This window comes from Antechinus flavipes, chromosome 1, assembly GCF_016432865.1.
Source record: "Antechinus flavipes isolate AdamAnt ecotype Samford, QLD, Australia chromosome 1, AdamAnt_v2, whole genome shotgun sequence".
NCBI lineage: Eukaryota > Metazoa > Chordata > Mammalia > Dasyuromorphia > Dasyuridae > Antechinus > Antechinus flavipes.
The window spans coordinates 696,083,994-696,106,050 of record NC_067398.1 but is presented as its reverse complement, the minus strand read 5'-3'; the positions used below and the strand labels follow the sequence as shown (position 1 = coordinate 696,106,050).

Here is a 22,057-nt window from a genome sequence, read left to right as displayed (position 1 = left end):
TAGGAAGCTTTAAAAATAATAGCAGGGTCAATATTTGAATCCAAGTTCCCAAGATACAATGCTCACTCCGGTTTCCATGCTATTCTCTCATCACCATCCCCAGCTCCCAATGATTCCCGCTGATCTAATGGGGAAACAAATTCCTAAGTGGGACTCGCACTGGGAATTGGAGGGGATAGATCCCAAAGGCCTGGCTGCTGCCCTCAAACATCACCTGTATCAGAACCAGCCATCTGGTAAACACTCTCAAGTTACATCCACCCGGAGCCCCACCATTTGATTTTTCACAGACATCCTGGCCCATCAGCTCTTGAAGCTGTTATGGTCAAGAAGATCGATGAGAAGGTGGATGAGGGTCATCCCAGTGCCTGAGGTGAAGGGAAAAAGGAGGTCAGGGAAGAAGCTTCCGCAGCCACAGACCATGATGGGTCCGGGGGCACTGTTCCGGCCCCCAAAGGTCCAGCCCGTCGGTGCTTTGAGGAACGCTGACCCGACTGACCGTAACAGCTTCTGGGCCACTTTTGTGGTCTTCCATGTCAACGGCACCCACACTCCAGCCCGCCTCCGAAAGTCAATAGACCATAATGGCTCCCAAAGCGCCATTACCCAACAGCCTGGGTCTGAGAGACACCAGCTCAAACAAAGTCTTAAGTACCATTCCTCTCTGAGCAGCTCATGTGGGCAGCCAGTTCAGGTCCAGAGATTCCTTCAGATTGATTTTTTTTCCTTTAAATGACTAATGCTAATATCAAAATCTTTGCTTCATTTAGGGCCTACCTAATGTATTGGGAGAGATCTAGGGGCAAGGAGAGAAAAAAAAAAGCAAGCCTGGAAAGGCCAGCCGATAACCTCTTTTATGTTTTCTGGATAACCACAAGTTTAAGGTCATACATAATTAATCACTTTTTTAATTTTAAAAAAAATAAGCAATTTGGGAGTAACTGAGAAATCTTCGAAATTAAACATGTATCTGTATACGGTATTCACTGCATCACCAAGGAGTTTATTATACATAACCACACAGACTAGATTTGGAATCAAAGGAGCCAGGTTGAAATTCTTCCCTGACCACTTACTGTTTACATTTATAGGAGGGTGCTTGATATGGCAGATGGAGAACCAGCCTTGAAGTTGAAACACAGTGTCTGTGTCTCCTAGTTATGTGTCTCATAATCTATTAATGCTGGAGGCAACTCACTGTGATGGGGCTTCTTAGTTTGGGGTCCTTGAGTTTTTCTTCCTATTTTAATAACTGTATTTCTATATTTGGGCTTTCTTCATATTTTATTTATTTAAAAGGAATCCTTGAGAAGAAGCCTGTCGGCTCCAGACAACTACAAGAGGGATCTAGGACAGAAAGACTAAGTATATCCACTCTCCAACTGGGGAGAAGATGCTGACCTTCACTGATAGAGGGAGTTTCCTCACGTGGGAGTTTGCTTCATGAATACAAGTCTCATCTCTATTGATATCATGGGATCATATCATAGTTATTGAGTAGGAAGAGACCTCAGAAGCCATTTGCATGCAAGGGCAAACTGAGACCCAGAGAAATAAGTGACTTGTTCGGAGTCAAAGTAGCAAGGACAGGATTCAAACTCAGGTCTGAATAACTCTAAATTCAGTATCCTAGAAACACCTACGAACTTGAGCAAGAAACTAATACTAACAGCTAGTATTTTGTAGTGTTTTAAGGTTTGAAAAGTACTTTATCAATATTATGTTATCTTTGACAGATGAAAAAACTGAGGCACAGAGAGGTTAAGTGGCTTGATCAGATGGTATCTGCATCTGGATTTGAACTCAGGTCCTTCCAATTTCTTTTCTCTTACTCACTTCCTTTGCCTAGCTTTCTCTTCACCTATTGGGCCAATTTTTTCGAGTCAGACTAGCTCAAGGATTCTTGGGGTCTATTTTTAAAATTATATACACACATGTATATTTAATCTATGTGCATTTTTAATATATATTTTTGTATTTATGTTTCAATATAATAGATTTTCTTTTGCAATCCTATGTTTTTATCTTATACATTTAAAAACTTTCTTCTCAGGAGTCCACAGGCTTCACCAAAATTGCAAAGGAATCTGTAACATACATTAAAACTAAAAATTTCTGGACTTAGGTCATCTCCCAGCTCTCAGTACATGAATCTGTTCTCTAGGACAGAAGCAGAGGCCTCTGATAACTCAGGGCTAAACTAGTCACAAAGACTTGAATTCAAATCCAGTCTTAGATACTTCCTAACTGTGTCACTCTAGGCAAATTACTTATCCTTCCATCCTTCAGTTTCCTTATCTATAAAATGGAAATAATAATAGCATTCACCTTCCAGGATTGTTATGAGGACCAAATATCTGTAAAGCACTTTTCAAACTATAAACATGTTTAAAATGCCAATCTGTAAAATCTCCTTTTTTATAGATAAGTAAACTGAAACATGGGGAATCCTAGGTCATATTGTTATTATTATTATCTTATGACATACAATGAGAACAAGTCACTTTCCTCCTCTCCGAAATACAGCCACTTTTCAGGTGGGACATGAGTGTCAGACACAAATAAGAAAAAAAAACTGGTTTTGACCCTTATTTGGGAACAATCGAAGTCCATTCCATTTCTGACAGAAGGCAGAATAACAGATCCTATATTCTTTTTCTAAGGATATGTGACTTTGATGGAAATTTCTTGTGTGGTGACCTCCCTCTACAAGGGCAGATCATGGACCCCCTAAAACAGTAGATAAGTTTTAGGTCACTGCTCAAAGCACATACCAAACATGATTTGTAAACATCAGAGATGGGATTTGAACTTAGGTTTCCTTGACTCCAAAGCTAGTACTTTTCAACTGCTACACATGCTACCTTTCCCCCCCTTAATATAGGAAACTCCTACTGAAGAAACTCCCTCTGTCAATGGCATTAGACTGGCAATTTCAGAACCATGGCCAGTTGCCTGGGATCATGGGAAGCTAAGTGACCCAATCAGCCAGCCAATATGGATCAGAAGCCATTTGCTACTTCTAGTGTATATCAGAGTGACCCAGAATTTAGAGTCAAAAAAAAAAAAAAAACCAACCAAAATTGCCCAGGAATCATTGAGGCTACTCTCGTCCAGAGTGTTTGCCAAGTTCTTAGGAAATCAAATGTATAGTTTATCTTATAAGTCCAATTTCTTCATCATGGACACTCGAGAAAAAGGGAGTGGGGAGGAGAAAGACAAGAAAACAACTGGAAAAAGTTCCTTAAATTGTTGATATTGTCCCAATACACTCAGCTCCCACTCCTAGTACCTGTATTTTCTCTCAAGGCTCCACACAGACCCTGCACTTCCTCCAGGAAGTTTTTCTTGATCCTTTAAAATGAAGGAGTTGTGGTAGACAACATTTAGACTGTTGTAGCTTGAAATCTGGACAGCTTCTCAGCTCTTCCTACCCTTGGTCCTCCCCAGAAATTAACTTGGGATTACTCTGTGTATTGTTTGTATGGACTTATCTGTGTGTGACATTTCCCACAGAGAATGGAAGCTCCTCGAGGGCAGGAGCTGTCTCATTCTTGGCTTTATATTTCTCGTGCGTGGTACCTGACATGACATACAGTAAGTGGTCAATAAGTACTTAAATTAAATTGAATGTGTGTATAAGCACATACATCTGTAAATATGTACCAAATACGCATATATCTTTATGTAAAGATATGTGTATGTGTGTGTTTATATACAGATTTGCACATGTGACTTGTGGAAATATATCTATGTAGATAGAGACAAACTATACATATATTATACATGTGTGTACATATATGTGTTGTGTACATATATAAATATATAACAGAAAGATAGAAAAAGGAAGAAAGATGGAGAGAGAGAAATACAGATAGATGGAGAGATAGGTAGACAGACTGACAGATGGAAGCACAGAGATAGACAGACAAACTGACAGATGGACAGACAGATAGATAGACTGACAGATGGGAGGACACAGATAAATACATAGACAGTCAGACTGACAGGCAGACAGACAGCTACTTCCCTGAGATCAAGATCTGTTTGATTTTTTGTTTTATTGTCTCAAAACCCAGCACCTGCTTGGTACCTAGTAGCCAATTAACAAATGCTGATGGTTTAAATGGTTGATTTCTCCACTACTGGGCTGTGAGTTCCCCTCTCCCCCTTTGACATTGGGGCCTGTGTTATCTCTCTGCTTGTGGCCTTCACACCAAGCACAATGCTATACACACAGAAGGTGCTTAATAAAGAGAATGTCAGATGAACGAAAGAACAAAAGGGCACCACCTTAGTTTGAGCCCCCTCACCTGGATTATTTCAATAGCTTCCTAATTTCTCTCCCTGTCTCAAGTTTCTTCCTACTGCGATCCCTCCTCCACACAGCTAATAAAGGGATTTTCTGAAAGTGTGTCTCTGACCGTCTCACCCACCTACTCAATAAACTCCAGCAGCTTCCCATTACCTTCAAGAATACATTTAAACTCTTAATGTTGGCACAGAAAGCCCTTCACCACCTCGCCCCAGTCCCATTTTCCCAGCCTTTTAGAGCAGGCCTCCATCCATAGCCTGAACAGTGTAGCCCTGCTGGCCTCCCTACCTCTCCCAGAACACATCACTCAGCCTTCAGTCGGTGCATCTTCTCAATGACTACCCTGCGCCCAGAATGCTTTGCCCCTCACTCCCCCCACTGCCCAGCCTCGGCCTCTTAGTTTCTTTGGCAGCTTCCTTCAAGGCTCAGCTCAAGCCTGACCCTCTGCCAGAGACCTCTCCTGATACTCCCACCTTCTAATTGTTCTCCCTTTTAGAGGATCTTCCATCTGCTCTGCATATATCTTGTATGCAAGGTTATTTGCATGTTGGCTCCCCCATTAGAAATGTGAATTCCTTGCCTCTCTTCATCTCTCCAGCACTTGGCACAGTATCTGGCACACTGCAAGCAAACGCTTGCTGATTTACAGATTGATTGATTGAATGTTCTGACTTTAGTCGGCTCGTGCTAAGGGACCGAAGCATCCTTCCCCAAAGTGCCTAGGAACGTAATAATCCTTACCACATAGATTAGAATGGCTAGACAAAAAGGCTCGACTTTAAATTCCATCTTTAAAATAGCAGGAAATTTGCTTATCTTCTGAGACTCAGTTTCCTCTTTTGTCAAAAGCGCATCCATCACCTCATCTGCCTCTTGTGTCAAATAAGACAATGGATGGAAGTGTCATATAAATGCAAATCAATAATTATTTGATCTCTCAAAAATACTATTTCCTTATAACTTAAAACTCCTCAAAACACTTGCGTTTCTCTTTTTTCCCCAACAACCCCAGGAAGGAGATTGGACTAAGATAAATAGCCTGCACAGACATTGGGAGTGGAGTAGAATACAACAAGCACACGCTGATTCTAGAATTAGAGGTCCCGGGTTCAAATCCCATCACTCTGACTGAATCTGGTAATTCATGTCATTTCCTTGGAAAAGGAGGATATTGAACTTCCTGGCCCTGGAGACTCCTTTGCACCCTAAAATAACTCACATTTCCTTAGCACATTATAGCTTAGAGTATTTTCTTTTCTACCAATCAGTTCGGGCAGGTAGTGAGACCCTTAACCTCATCTCACAGAAGAACAGAGAAGGGGGTGACTAGCCCAGAATCACACTGCCAATTAAAAGTGTGAAAGGTGAGATCTCTCTGGACTGCAACTATGGTACTCCTTCTATTATTGTTGAACTCTCTATGACTCTATTTTGGGATTTTCTTGCCAGAATCATTGGAGTGGTTTTGCCATTCCCTTCTATAGCTCATTTTACAGATGAGTAAACAGACAGTAAGTAAGCGACTTGCCCAGGGTCACACAGCTAAAAGTATCTGAGGCCGGATTTGAATTCAGGAAGATACATCTTCCTGACTCCACGCCCAGTGCTCTCTCTATTGTGTTCCCTTACAACACATTTAAAGGAGCATCTGACTAGAAGTCAAGTATGCTGGGCTCAAGTTCAGACTTTGGACAAGTGAATTCCCATCTCTGGATGGATTCCCTCTGTGGTTGCCAGATGGAGGGAGCCAGAGAAGAGAAAGAAGGAGAGAAGGGGGGGAAGGAGGAGAAAGAAAGAGAGACAAACACAGAGAGAGAGAGAGAGAGAGAGAGAGAGAGAGAGAGAGAGAGAGAGAGAGACAGAGACAGAGAGAGACAGAGACAGAGACAGAGACAAACAGAGAGACAGAGAGAGAATGAAAAAGAAGACCGAAACAGAGGCAGGGACACAGAGATAGAGAGAGATTCAAGTCCCACTGCTTTGCTGGTGGCAAAAGGTATAAGCAGACAAAGGTGTTCCCATTTGCAACTTGTACTCTTTGAATTGACCATACTGCCTCTCATTTCCATGGCACTGCACAACTGAACTCACAGAAGGGAAACTGCCCAGGAGTTCAATTCAGAGACTTCAATAGCCAAGGCCAAGCCAGACCACGGCTTCTCGCAGCCCTCTTCTCACCTCTGCCTGCACCAGTCTTTGAGTGGGCAACTGGGTGGCCCCACATGAACTCACATGAACTACGCTTTAACAAAAAAAAAAATTAAAAAGCCAACAGTGTGAAAACAACAGCTCTTGGGCAGCTACGTCTGCCATCTCCTCGAGACAAATTTAGAACCAGTCCAGGGTTGTTTGCGATTCCATCTGATAGAAGAAAGGTTACCACCACAGACAGCAAGTGGAATATTTCTGAAGTGCTGAGACACCAATCCATGCTCTATATCTTTTTAACAGAAGGTTAAAAAAAAAAAAGAAAGAAAGAAAAAGAAGAGAAAAAAAAACTCCAGAAAGCTGTTCCCTGATCTATTTAACAACACAGCATTAATCTAAAATAACCCACAACTAAAACTGTGAGGGATGAGAGGTCATTATTTATTATTTCTTTTAGCAACTCCAAGTGTGCCCACCATCAAGCAATCAAAAGGAGAGTAAATCTTTGAGAAGCAGGAGACTTTCCTGCGCACCCCCTTGGCCCTTTTCACGTCCTCATCACTGAACGGCAAAATGGAAGCGGGATGATGTAATTGTCCCCCCCGCCCCCACCCCAACACACACACACCCACCTCATTGCATCAATAGTTATTTAAGTAAGATTTACCAGCTAACTCCAGTTCTACTGGTAGTGCCCACCCCACCCCGATCCACATCTACCTCCCCATCAACATACACCCCCTTCCCATCATGGCCTTCTGTCCTAGGGAATCACAGAGACTCCCAGAGAATGGCAGGATGGAGTCGTCCACCGAGGGCTGGCTACTGATGGAAACTGGTTCATTTGAACGTTCATTGTTCTCTTTCTAGATGACAGGGGTGTTGGGAAGGCTAGGGAAGGGGCAGAGGATGCCAGGGTCATTTCGCACCCTCCTTCCTCATTTCTCTCTGCCATAGGCTGAGGATCCATATGGGACACTGATCTCTAAAGAGTCAATCTCGAAAGACAGCTTGTGTCTCAGGGGGGGGAAGGTCACGCCAGGCTTTCCTGCCTACCAATACCGCACCCACTCTCCCACCCCCCCAAGCAAGAACACGCCATTAAGCCAAGTTTCCAAAGTTAAGCTTCATCCAACAAAACTGATAGCTTATTTACCGCTGTCATCTATAGAAAGAAGAATTTTGACACATTGTTAAATGATAGCACATTTAGATAAGTCAACCTGTCATATCATGTAATGGATGTCTAAATTCTCTCTAGCTGATATGTAAAATTTATGCTCTTCAGAATATCATAAGGTTATAATATTTTAATCACATCCGCATTCTTTCCCTAAACTTTGAACAGTGGAAAACATTCCATGAAGCACAATCCCAGGCAGGTGCTTTGCCAAAGTCTGCCACCAGCCACATCGGCCGCCACTCAAAGACGGGAGACACCTCAGCCTTCTTTCTGCTGAAGTTCTTCCCCGAACTCCATTCAATCTGCTTCCCTGCCCCACTTCCTATAAGCGCCTCTGCTGCTGAGCCAACTCTTCCCTGAGAAACACACTCGAGCTGCAACCATCATCGTTTCTGTTCCCCGACAAGGGGAGATGCTCCAATCTAAAACCTACCCAATCAGGTGGGTCTCAGAGGTAGGAATCTGCATTCAGATTGAAAGCTCCGGACCGGTACCGAGCTTCCCCCGAAACCCCGTGTGAAGAAAACACCGAGGGTTCAGCTAGCAAAAAGAAAAAGCCCATCCTCTGAATGTAATAAAAAAAATTTTTTAAAGGCTGCAAATTAAAGCAAAAAAAAATCATAAAGGTATGAAGAATCCTGTTATGGCTATGATACACAGGAAAGCTGTAAAAAAATACTGCATTAGTAATGTACACCATAAAGCAATCTCATAACCAAATGAAATATGCCCCAGCATTATCTCGGAGAGAATTTTATCTGTTCTCATCTCCTCGTCTGCTAGCAGTAAGAGGGGGAAAAAGGGAAGAGGGGGGGAAGACTGGGCAGCCGGGGGTCTGTCTCTCTGATCAAAGCATTCCAGTGTTGGAGCCTATCATCTAACACGCTTTACATATGTCCACAATTCATCACCGCTGTCCACTCTGCCTGTCCTCCCATTCCAGGTAAACAGCCCTGCTGTGTACAGATGTGGCCTTCGAGGGAATCATCAAGCGAACCGTTTCCTTTTCTTTCTTTCTTTTTTTTTTTTTTTAATAGAGGGCACTAGGCCAGGCTGGTACAAGGTCACCTTCCTTGCCAGGATCCAGGGGCGGTGCCGGCAGTGTGTCCTGGCCCAGCGGCAGCCCCTTCTGCTGGGTTGTTCACTTTCCAGCTCAGCACCCAGACGTAGCTAACCACTCAACCAGAACACAGAGAATTAAGGCTATAAAGTCAGGCTCAAAATCAACCTGGGACCCGGGTCTGACAGTTCCTTCCCCTTATCTTCTCAACAGCGAATGGACAAAAGTTTTCCATTTCAGTCAAAACTAGTGGCTCTCTCACCTCCTACCCCATTCCCTCTTCAAACAGAGAGAGAGAGAGAGAGAGAGAGAGAATTGCATAAATGTCATCAGTGTTAGTACCAGAGAATAGATGATCCCTAGGAAAAAAAAAAAAAAAAGCATTCAGTTCCGTAATCTGTCTGGAACAAAATTGCTGTAAATAACCATTGGCAGTAGCTGCCCATTTGTGATACCTGTATATACTTTCCAGGGTGGAGCATTGCAAATGCGGCCTGTAATCGGCTTAAAAGCCCCAATATTTTTTAAATGCTGGGGCTGTTGCTTCATTATGGAGCCTCTGTTCCATTGTATTTTCGAGTGCTCCCATATGAAGCAGACAGCAGCCTCTGGAACCCTGGAATATCCTACAGGGATAAAGTCATTTAATATCCATGTAAATGAGCCGACTCTCCTTTCCCACTAGTTTCCATGTTGGACTTAAGTCTGTTCATTACTGGTCACATTCACAAAGCTATTGTTTTAATAGATGGCAGCTACATACATCTTGTTCACTCTCCTTTTTTTCATTTGCCTCTCATTTCTCACTCCCATCAGATGGCCTGGATGTAAACACTGGCCCCCCCACCCCAGGTCAAATGTCCTCTTATACATTTTAACAAAGGGCTTATGGTTAATTTCACAGACCGATGGCACTCCAGCTGAACACCGGATCTCTGTGACCTAAAGGGGACCACAAAGGAACAGACAGGTCTCTCCTGCCTCGGAGAAGAGATGTACACTGTCTCAGGTTTCCAACCCCCCCTAGACCTAGCGACTCTTCTCCCCCACCTCAGCCAGAGCTCGGCTCACCCCAGCCCGGTTTGCAAGATTGAATATTAGTTGCCTAATGAAAATTTTGTTAACTGACATTCAGGGATGAATGGAATCAAGTGGCAGGGCTGTAAATCTCTACGCTAAATTCTCAAGACCTGAATAACAATGGGACCACAAAGGGGGCTCTTGCCAGCCCCAGCGATGATTTCCTTGTTCCTCAGGCTTTCTCCCCTGTCTGCTTGCCACGCTCTTGTCATTCCTTATGTTACAGAACATCAATCATAAATAAAGAGCCGGTGCCCTCCGAGTACCCAGCTCTAATTTACAAACATTAGCAGGGAATACAATTACAATTGGCCTTCATCCCCCAACACAGGGTAGCCAGCCCAACGCGCTCCCTCACCCCACTCTTTGAAAACGTTGTTCTCTCCTCTCTCTCTCTCTCTCTCTCTCTCTCTCTCTCTCTCTCTCTCTCTCTCTCTCTCTCTTTCTGCAAACTGGAAAACTGCTGTATTCAGGCACTTCTCTCCCCACCCCCCACCCCACATCTCCTCTTCTTCCTCCCGTGCAAAACTCCTGGGTAAGGGAACCTGAAAGTCACTTTCATATTCCAGGTTATTAGCAGACATCTAGATAGATTTATTTTATTTTTTTCTCTTTAAGAAATGAATGGCTGGTGCAGGAGTGGGATGGGAGGGTGGAGGGTGGTGGGATTTGGGGGCAGCCGGGAAGGGATGAAGATTAGGAAGGAGGCAAAAGAGAAGGGCAGAGCAGGGCAAAGAGGAGGAAGTCAGTCTCCGGCAGGGAGAAACTTAACAAGATTTGCACATAGGCCAAAAAAATAAATAATGAAGAAAAAAAAAAGAGAAAAGAAAGGAAAAAGAAAAAGAAAAAGAAAGGCTGGTTCCTTTTATCTCCAGACTGATTATCTTTTATCTTAAGCTAATGTCACGGCAAACAAGTCAGGATACCATAATCGGTCTGTTATCCGCACCATTTGCCCCCAACTTCTCCCGCTGTGATTTCTACTTCAAAGATTTAAACATTTATGGGGGAATCCGCCGCTGCAGCAGTTAGAACAAGAGACAGGGGCGCGTCCCAAGCACTCCAGAAATGATGGCAAGTTAATTTCTCCCTCCCTCACCCTTAACCGAGTCGCAACACTGACCCCCTCCAAATAACCCCCATCCCACCTCCCCCGGTCGTCTCCCCGGGCGATAATAGGGCGGACCCTAAATGATCGACAGAAGGGAGGTAAGGGGGGATGGAAGAAAGAGAGAATATAGGAGAGGGGGGTGGGGGAGAGAGAGAGAGAGAGAGAGAGAGAGAGAGAGAGAGAGAGAGAGAGAGAGAGAGAGAGAGAGAGAGAGAGAGAGAGAGAGAGAGAGAGAGATTGAGATTCTTGGATCAGACGTTCGAACATTACTCCCCCTCGACGTGGAAGGGCTTCGCTTAAAGGAGGTTGAGGGGGAGAGAGGGAGAGAATACATACAACTCAGCTATTTAAAAGTTAACAGGAGCTCAGGCTGCCTTCACCTGCTTTGCAATTATCCCAGTCTATTAAGAGTTCTCCGAGGTGGGAACGCAAACTTCCGCGCCCCGGAGCCCCCTTCCAACACGATTTTGTTATGTTTTCTGTTTTTATTAAAATCTAGGCTCGGGACGAGGGAGAATGCTTGGGATTCTACGAGGAATGGAGAAAGAGGGGAAGGTTAGGGAGGGGGATTAAAAAAAGAAGAAGAAATGACAAACCCCCAAAAGAATTGGGCAGAGAAGTCGGAGGAGGCGACAGAGTCCCAGCGGTCAGGGTCGCCCGCCCCGGATGTCTGGCAGGCGGCGGCGGCGGTGGTGGCGGGTCCTGCGCAGCCGGGCCGACGCTGGTGGCGGTGGCGAAGGCGGCGGAGGTGCTGCTGGTGGCGGGGCTCGGAGCCTCCTCCTCTCCTCCCCCTGCCTGTCTCCCTCCTCCTCCTCCTCTTGGTCCTCCTCCTCCTTTCCCTCTCTGTCTCCTTCCCCTCCCTCTCTCCCTAGCTCCCCCTCCCGTGCCAGCTCTCCCCGCCAGTGCCGGGAGCCGGGAGGCACGCAGTGCGCTCCCCCCGCCACCCTCCTCCTCCTCTCCAGCCGCCCAGAAGTTGAGAGCTGGGGAAAGTGAGGCAAGGGAGCCGGGCGGGCGGGGAGAGAGCTCCGGGAGATGGGCAGGGGGTGCGCAGCCCGCCCGAGCCCGGGACACCCTCCCCCCCAAAGCTCCGGCGCCTTCTCGGCTCCGCTCCCCTCTCCTTTCCCCCGGCCAGCCACCTCCACCACCACGGCCGCCGCCGCCGCGGCTTGGGGAGCTCTCTAGCGCTGCTCCATGGTCGCGGCCGCTAATCGATGATTGAACCGAACAAAGAGCAGCGCCTGAATCAATTTCTAATACCTATCAATGGGGAGCCGGCCGGCGGCCGAGTCCCCCCCTCTCCGGGCCGGCCCCGCCGCGACCCCCGCGCCCAGCGGGCGCCTTCCCTCCCGGGGGCCTCTCTGGGGCACCCTGGGAGCGTCCCGAGGCTCCCCCAATGCCGCGCCGCTGGCGCTTCCCCACTAACCTGGAGCCGTCGTAGATCAAACTGCTTCCAATATTGAAACATCGATCCCACATTGGCGGCCATCTTGGGGGCTATTGAAGAGACACACACACATACACACATACACGCACACACACGCGCACACACACACACAAGAGTTTGGCTCTCTCAGTGGCTAGACTCAATATCTGGGCTGGACTCCCCCAGCCCGGGGGCTGCCGCGGGCGCCCCCCCTCCCTCCTCTGCTCTTCTCCTCTTGCGCTCTCCCCCGCCCCCGCGTGGTCTCCCACCCTCCCTCCTGTGTGTGTGTGTGTGTGTGTGTGTGTGTGTGTGTGTGTGAGTGTGTGTGTGTGTGTCTGTGTGTCGCGCTCCCCAGCCCGGCACCAGCTCCTCACCCCCTCCCTTCCTCCTCCTCCTCCTTCTATTCCTCCTCCTCCTCCTCCTCCTTCTACTCTTCCTCCTTCTCCTCCTCCTCCTCCTCCGCCCCGCCGCCGCCGCGGCGGATCGCAGGAACCGAGAGCGCTGGGCAGCAGCAACAGCAGCAGCAGCAGCAGCAGCAGCCGGCTGCTGGCCCCCTCCGACCCCCCGGAGCGGAGGGCGCGGGCGGAGGCGGGGAGTCTGGGAGCCGCCGGCGGGGCTGGGCCAAGCTAGGGGGGTTGGAGGGACGGACGCAAGGGTTGGAAGAGGGTGGGGGGGAATCGGAGAAGGCGCCAGCGCTGCCCGCTGCCCTACTCGCTGACCCTCTAGATCCTGCTCCCGGGCCGAAGTAGCGCTCCAGGCATTCCCCCAAGTCTGGGGGCAGGGTGCCTCAGGATCGCACTTGACTTTGTCTTTTTGCAAACTTATCAATACTGACGTAACGTGGCGTGCAGATCAATGGAGGCAGCAAATCCGGAGGGGGGAGGGGGCCAGCCGGCCTGGCGGGAGGTGGAGGGGGGGGCGGCTCTGGGGCCTGGAGGGGGACAGTCTCCCCAACTGGGGGAGGGGAGGAACTCGGAGCTTCCCCCGCACCTGTTCTCTTCCTCCCCCTCCCGGGAAAAAGAAAGTTCAGACTTTGCTAGGATTTCTGTTTTCTTTTGCAATCTGAGCTTCTAGCTTCCTGTGGCCTTGGCTTCTCCGCCCCTAACCTATCTGTATCCGGAGATCGCGTCTCCCAGCTCCCCAATCCCAACCTTGGGGTCACCACTGTGCGACCTTCCCCAGCCAGCCGCCCAAGCCTCCTTAAGATCGTCCAGAGCTGCAGCGCTCGCGAGCGTCCCATTATCATCACCAAAATTATATTGTGGTGGGGGCGTGGGGAGGAAGAGGAGGAGGGGACGGCAGCTCTGGCTGCAGCAAGGAAGCTGGGGACCCTCTGGGACTCTGACAATTCCCACCCCCACCCCCGCACGCCCCGAGGGCAGTCTGGCCAACGTCACGCGGGGACCGGACCACAGGGAGCGCAGTGTTTCTTCTCGGCTTTTTGATCGCCGCCCCCTCCCCCCCAGCCCGCCCCTTTCTGGCGTCTGCTCCGGGAACACGTGTGCCCTGGCTTGTCAGCCCGAGTCAGGAACACAAGCACACGGCCGGCCAGGCAGCATCCCACCCAGGAATCGGCCTGGCCCTGGGGTGCCTCAATCTACCCCTCTCTCTACTTTCCGACAACGTTTTCTGTATCACAACCTCCTGTGCCCCCACCATCACCATCAAAAAATAAAAATAAATAAAGAAGAAGAAGAAAAAGAAAGAATCACTGTTCCCTTTTTCATTTTTTAAAAATTGTTTTTATGGACAGCAAATGGAAATGATATTTTATTTTATGACCAAGCCAGGGCTCCTTACATCATTCTTGTTCTGGGACAATAGATCAATACAGAAGGTTATAAAAAAGATAAAGTTTAGAAGAGTTGGAAAAAAGAGCAAATTCATGACGGCGATTTTTGATGATTTTCCAATATTTGCGCCTGGGAGCACGTGCTTTGAGGCAATTAAAGTTTTTAATGTAATGTAAATAATTGTTTCATAAGCCTCAGATGTTTGTCTGAAGAAAGTGGGATCTGGTGAGCTCACAATCATTCAGGCTGTTTAAGTGAACACTGTGCTCTCTTCCAGGATAGTTTTCCCCCATACATTTTCCCCGAGCTTGGATAAACATATTAATGCAAGAATCAGAATTTGTTGGAGTCCCAAAAGGCAAGCTTTTACACTTGGGATACCCAGGCAAGAAGTGAATTAAAAAACCATTCCAAGTGAACCTAGGTGATGGTGGAGGAGGTACAGGTTACACTTCTACATGAAATATATATTTGTCGTCACTCTTAAAGATTTCACTGGGGGTAAATTACAGCCCTCTCATTCTGTAAAATAAATTTAGAAAAATTTCATAAACATAAATTTCAATTGCAGCCATTTTCTCTTAAGTACCATTATAAACCTGCATCTTTGACCTTCCCTTTTGGGGATTTGTTTAAAAAAAAAAAAAGGACTTGAAAGCATTCACATCCAGACCAACTTCCCTCCTCCCCTCCTCAACTTTATTTTCAAGTAAATCAATATTTTGTTTGTATGCTGTCTTAAAAAAAAAAAATACTCAACAGTAATGTTTCTCTTTGTTTCAGCTACTGGAGACAATCTGCCTCTAAATAAAGATTTGGGAACTTCCCTGGACTCAGAACTAATACACTGCACCTTTGGCCCTAATAGAAATTGCCCTGGCAAACATGCTTATACTAGAGCAGCAAGGAAAAAAAAATCCAATAATTCAGATTGTTTTAAGTCGGTGATATTTCTAAGTGACTTAATACAAACGGGTCTCGGAAGAATTCAAACAACCTTAATGGTGAAAGTCGCAGCACCACAGAGAATGGGCTGGCTACATAAATACTGGATGATGGTGTCTCTCTGTTTGTGCCGAAACATATTAGTTTTGCTTAGTGGGTTATTGCTTTATTCACAAAATAAATTTCAGACGTCTCTCTGCAATATTCTGAGCACACAGTGATAGGATGCCTTATTAGATGTGGAGGCTCATATTAGGAGGGCATCTGTTCCTATTTCAATCTCGACAATAATAAATTAAACCTTTAAGGATTTACCCTTCGACAGAGTTTGTTCAAAAACGCTGTGATTGTGGGTCGTATTTAAGAGGCACGTGGGCAAGCTTTTTGTGGTCCAAATGGTAGGATAGATCAAGTCAACTTTCAACTTGCAAAGCCAGGATGGTTTCTATGATGCACTGTGGTGAGGTCATTCTGGCACTGTCCTAGTAACAGCCACTGCTTGCTGCAATGTGCCAACACATTTCAGATGGGCAGCTCCCAAATTTGGCAGTTTCCCTGTGTATTCCTGATTCTAGAGGCTGTGAGACTACAGGTATTCATACTGGGCAGATGATTTCAGGGAAACATAAGCTAATCCATCTCTTGCTGTTCTGACAGAATATTGGCCATGGAAAATTTCAGGGACCTCCTAGGTACCTGCCTCCTGGTCAGATAATTTATCTAGAATTCCTGGGTTTGCTGGCCTTGCCACTATGGACATGGCAAAAGTGTGTTAAAGCAATATTTGGTGAAACAATGTCATGAGGGACAGTTTCTTAAGGTCAATGCAAACTCTTCACCACCTGGTTCCTTCTTACCTTTACAGTCCTCTTGGCCATTTGTGACTTTTCTCCATGCACTCCATAGTCTAGCCTCTGCTTTCCCTAATATTATTTTATCTTGAGTTCTCAATTTCCTTCAAAATGAAGATCAAGGACCTTCTGTAAAATGCCTTTCTTATCTCCTTCCAACTGGTGGTCTCCCACTTCCACAAAATTACCTTATATTTTGTATAATTTTCCCTCAATAGAAATTGGACAGATTTATTTTTGTCTTTGTAACCCAAGAACCTAAGGCAAGGGCCTAGTCTAGAATAAGAACTTAATAAATGCTTGTTGATTGGGTGATTGAGTATAATAACCTAGATGTGACCGACCATTCCTGTGCCTGTGATAAGCAGCATAAGAGAAGCTCTTAAATCAACTTTTGAAGAAAAATTTAATCATGGTTGGAGAGACACCCAAGTCTATGTCATAAGACCCTATGTGGAGATAGCAACTGCTGGGAAGAACACCACTAAGGAGAGGGAAGGCAGAGCCAGGCCAGAAAACTGGAGGGTAGTTATTATAGGACCAATTGAATGAAATGGACCTCAGAGGCCATCTAGTCCAATGGCAGAAAGGATAGCTGAGGTCCAGGTACATGAAGTATTTCATCTAAGGTCACACAGATAGGAATTTGGCAAAGGCAGGATTTGAAGTCAGGCCCCATAATGCTAAATTTTTTCCCACTGTACTATGCACTTGATAGCTTGCTGATTACTCTGATTATTCTGCTAATATGTTAAAGGTTTCTGCCTGGGTCTCAGTGAACTTCATTTCTGAAATGAGGAGATTGGATTAAATAGCCTCATAGACAAGTCCCTTCTTGTTCCACTCTCTGAGCCTATGATACTAATCACCTAGATTTCAGTACCCTGGACAGAAGGTGCCATCACTGCTCTTTAATCATTATTATTGTTTAATTCCACTTCCCCCCCCCCTTTTTTTTAAATAGTTTCCGGAGTCAGGAAGTTGTTGTTCAATCACTTTTCAATTGAGTCTGACTCTTTGTGACTCCATTTGGGGTTTTCTTGGCAGAGATACTGGAAGGGTTTGGCATTTCCTTCTCCAGCTTATTTGACAGAGGAGGAAATGGAGGCAAATGAAGTTAATTAGCTTGCCCAGGGTCACACAGATCATTCCTTATTTGTCCTTGTTCTTGAAGAGAACCATGGCTTCATGTCATGAATTGCAAATGAATTGGATATAAGTGAGGGAGAGCTGCGTAAAGTCACCAACCTCACTTTCCCCTCCAGAGCCTTCTGGGTCCAGTGGCAAAATATAGATCAGGATGGCTGGAGATGGCCTAGGATGCTCAGGTCTTTAACAGGCTTCAGTTTGATTGAAGCATGCCCATTCAGTGATGAGGTAACAAATGGCCTCTGTCTCCCCTTGCCAGGATCACATAGCTAGTAAGTATAGGAAGCTAGATTTGAACTCAAGAAGATGAGTCTTCCTGACCCCAGGCCCAGCTCTTTGTGCACTATGGCTCCACCTAGCTGCTGCTCATTCTAATCATGGCTCTATGCAATATTAATTCACATTTCCATAATTGGCACTTCCTTCAATAGCCTGATGAGGTAGGTAGTGCAGTGTTACTAAACCTATTTGAAAAGGTGGAAAGTCGAGACTTAGAAGAAAATCATGGATTTTGAGCTGAAAGGAACCTTAGAGACCTATCTCTAGTTCAACCCTCGTTGATTTTATTTTATTTTATTTTGTAATTGATTTTTTTTCAAATGATGATTTGCCTTCTCTCTCTCTTCCCTCTGTCTACCTCCCCCATGAGAAACAAGGGAGAAAATTCTGTTACAAGCATGTAGAGTTAGGTAAAACAGTTTCCCCCCCCCATTGTCTATGTGTACACACACACACACACACACACACACACACACACATCACTCTTAACCATAATTTCTTTGCCAGAAGATAGCATTTTTCTTCCTGACTCCTTTCAACCCCCTCATTTTACAGAGAAGGAAATGGAGCCCAGGATGGCAAATTAGTGGCCCAGGATCACTCCCAGAAGTCATTTGCAGAGCCAAAATTTGAGAGGGCCAATTGTCTCTCAAAAAAACCATACTGGGATAATAGGAGTGGAATGTAAGCAAAAAGAGCAAGGAAATAAACACCTATATGACACCTACTATGTGCTAGGCATTGAGCTAAGCATCTGACAAATATTTCACTTGATCCTCCCAATGACCATTTAATCTGTATTATTATAATGCATTTTCTTCATCATTCTGTTAAATCTAGACAATCAACAAATAAATAAACGAAGCCTTGATTTGTAGCCTTTGTCAATTTCCAAGGTGTGAATGCTCATGCTGAAAATTTAACAATTGGCTGGCTCCAAAAATGCATGCACTGCTATGGTGGATAGCAAGAGGACAAACTATGAAGCTGGAGGTCATTTGGGGTTCCAAACTCAGCTGGCTCCTAACTACTCATGTGACCTTAGGCAAAGCATTTTACCTTTAAAGGTGAACACTTATCAACTATCAAATATATGAATTAGGATTAGGACTCAGTCTTTTCTTCTGTAAAATGAGTTTCTTGAATTAAGATAGCAGCGAAAGCTTGGGATCTTTGGGCAAAGAGCTAGGGTTCAAATCCTGTGTGACCTTCAGGAAGTTGCTTGCCTGGATAAAGATCACAGAATTTGAGAGCTGGAAGGGACCTTGTAATCCAGTTCCAACACACACACACACACACACACACACACACACACACACACACACCCTCAATAAGTAAGTATTCATTCAGACTCTACTTGAAGACTTCCAAGAAGGTGAAAGCCACCACCTCCATAGACAGCTCATTCCACTTATGGAATCTCTTATTATTGGGAAGTCTTCTTTGACTCAATTCTAAAGTGGTCTCTTTATAATTTCTACTCATCACTTCTGATTCTCCCCCAGGAGGCTAATTTCTCCTCCATAAGAGCCCTTCAAATACATTGTCCTTGCCCCTCCTCCCAGAGTTTTCTTCAGGCTAAACATAGCTAAGTCCTTCATGTGATTCTGATTCAAGACCCTTCACCCAGGTGCAGCAAGGTGTGGTGGCTAGGACCTGAGTTCAAATTCCACCTCAGTCACTACCTATGTGACTGATCTTTCTGCTTCTCACTCTCCTCAGTTGTAAAATGATGGAGTCATATTCCAGTTTTCCCTGGGGTTATCTCTGGATTTCAATTCATGATCTTCTAATCCATCCTGGTTACTCTTCTTCCTCGTCAGGATGCTCTCAAGCTTATCAATATCTTTCTTTAACTATGACTCTTAGAATGAAATACACTGCACCAGATGGTTTATAAGGGCATATGGAACTATACTGCCCCCTTCTAAGTTCCTAGAAGTTCTGCATCTCTTAATGCAATTTCTGTGTGCTTCAGTTTCCAGATCTACGCAAATGAAGGAGTCAAAAGGATTGACTGAGCTGGCTTGGTCCTTCCTGGTTCTAAGTTAAGTCAATGTTGTAGTTTGTCCTTTGTTCTCAATGAGGACCATGACATCAAGGAATTGATGCAAGTGAATTGGATTTGAGTGAGGGCTGTGCAACGTCCCATCCTTCCCTTCCCTTCCAGAGCCATCTGTGTCTAGTGGTCAGAATAGATCAGGACCATGGACATGGCCCTAGGTGATTAAAAGACCAGGGAACCTTTATTGCTTTTTTCTAAGGTAGCTAGGTGGCGCCATAGTGCACAGAGTGCCAGCAGGGAGTTCAAATCTGACCTAAGACACTTCCTATTGTGTAACCCTGGACAAGTCTCTTTACCCTGTGTGCCTCAATTTTCTCATCTGTAAAATGAGTTGGAGAAGTAAATGGCAAATTGCTCCAGTATTTTGGTCAAGAAAATCTCACACTGGGAAATGAAGAGTCGAACATAACTGAAACAACAACAAAGGAGCCTTCTAAGACTCTAAACATCAAGTTTCCCAAATCATAAAGGAGGAAGTTGGATTTTATGACCCCTAATGTCCATGTTCAGAAATATGAAACTACCCTTATTCTATAGGATCAGCATTATTCTAGTATGTTTAGAATAATGTATCATTGATAAAGCACTTTACTCACCACAATCTCAGGAGGTAAGTACTGCAAGGGTAACTATTATGATGTTATAGATAAAGAAACTAAGACCTAAGAGACATTGTGGCTCAGCCAAGGTCATTTAATGAACAAGTGGCCATGCTCGGGGTCAATTGGTTCTTGGACCCTGAACCTACTGGGTTTTCCATAACATCAACTCTTTCAAAGAATTTTAGTACTATAGAAGAACTTAGAGACTGCCAGATTCAAAACTTCTTTTTAAAATAATAAGGAAAACAGGGCCAAGAAAGATGAAATGGTTCACTCAAAATAATAATGATAAAGTTAAAAATAGCTAGCAACAGCAATGACAATCATAACAGCTAATATTTACATATTGTGTTAAAAATGGCAAGGCATTTTACAAATATTAAATTTTAGCAGTTTTGCCAGGTCTCCTGTCTCTTTGTTCAGGTTCTTGACAGGTTTGAGCATTGAGGTTAATCAAATGAAGTTCAAGTACATATAAAGTATCTTCACCAAAGTTGTTTGCCATTGTCATGGAGGACACAGAGGTCTAATGGAAGAGAGGTCTAATTCTTTTTAAGTGGTAAGGTCATACAGATGCTGAGTGCATCAAGCCCCAGAATACTTCAAAGCCTTCTGAAAGACCTCACTCAAGAATTTGGCCTAACCGTTCACACAGTAATATCTAAGTGAAGGATGAAAAATGGTAATTGTCTGGGAAACCTGTAGAGGTGGTCCCATCAGTCCACATAGCTTGTACAGATACAACAGGTGGACAAGGATTGAATTATAAATTGAAATTGGATAAATAGAAAGCAGGCTGGAGTACAGTTAGAAAATGTTCAGTTATTTTCCAGTCATATCTGACTCTTTGTGACCCCATTTGGGATTTTCTTGGCAGAGACACTGGAATGGTTTGCCATTTCTCTCTTCAGTTCATTTTACAGATGAGGAAACTGAGGTAAACAGGATTAAGTGACTTGCCCAGAATCACACAACTAGTAAGTTTGATTTCAAGATGATGAGTCTTCCTGTTTCCAGGACTGACACTCTTATCTACTATGTCACCTAGATGTCCTATTTGGGAAATTGCTTAGTGTTTTTAATCTCAAGATTCTCCCTAAAACAAAAGCCTCACTTTTTGACATTGGTTCTCCTAATGACTTTGTATAAGTCACGGAGTACTTTACAGTTGACAAATAATAGAAGTGGAGGATTATACAAAAGGCAATGTGATAAATGTGAGTTTCACCTCTTGTCTAGACTATTGCAATGCCTTCTAATTGGTATCTGTGCCTCCAGTTTCTCCCCCTTCCAATCCATTCTCCTTACAGCAGCCAGAGGGATTTTCCTAAAGTACAGGTTTGGTCTTGTCTTGCCTCTACTCAATTATCTCCACTAGCTTCCTATTACCTCTAGAATCCAATATAAACTCCTCAGTTTGCCATTTGAAATTCTGATCCCTTCCCATTTTTCCTGCCACTTCCCCTATTCTTCTCTTCAAAACACTCCATCATCTCCCCAGATGTTGTTTTTCATACAGTAAGTAGATGGGATTAGGGATCTTTGGTCAGGTAGGACTTGGACTAATGAGATCCCTACTATCTCAGAGATTTAGAGATACATTATAATGTGTTTCCTACTTCTAGATTGGTTACATCTGGGAAGAAGTCTGAAGTTGTCCAGGATAGCTTCAGAGAGGATGTGCTTCTTGCAAAAAGACTTCAGAGAGAGGAAAGACTTTCAGTGATATATCCACGCAAAATGTATAAAGGCAGAGAAAACTAGAATATCCTTTACCAGACTAGTGAATATTTGAGTAGCAGATTAAAAAGAAAAATACCTGTTTTCACATCTTCTCTCCCTCTTGAAGTTATGCTTGATATAAAGGTTGTATTTACTCATCTGTGTATTTATATACTGCTTAATGCACATTGCTCCCCTTTACCTATTTTTGGTGAGGCAATTAGGATCAAGTGACTTGCTCAGGGTCACACAGCTAGTGTTAATTTTCTGAGACTGGACTTGAATCCAGATCCTCCACTGCACTATCTAGCTGCTCCTCCCCGCCCTTTTA

The 22,057-nt window shown here is 44.8% G+C and overlaps 1 protein-coding gene across 3 annotated transcripts in view; it reads right to left on the bottom strand.

The window, feature by feature from the left end:
* Positions 1–12,565, bottom strand: part of CUX2 (cut like homeobox 2) — a 384,154-nt gene extending 371,589 nt beyond the window's left edge. Inside the window, exon 1 of one of the 3 annotated variants that reach the window (XM_051972782.1) lies at positions 12,321–12,565. The gene's annotated coding sequence lies outside the window, so the exon portion shown is untranslated. The remainder of the gene's footprint in view (positions 1–12,320) is intronic. The other 2 variants (XM_051972780.1, XM_051972781.1) reach the window with 2 other exon arrangements.
* Positions 12,566–22,057: the final 9,492 nt, after the last annotated feature.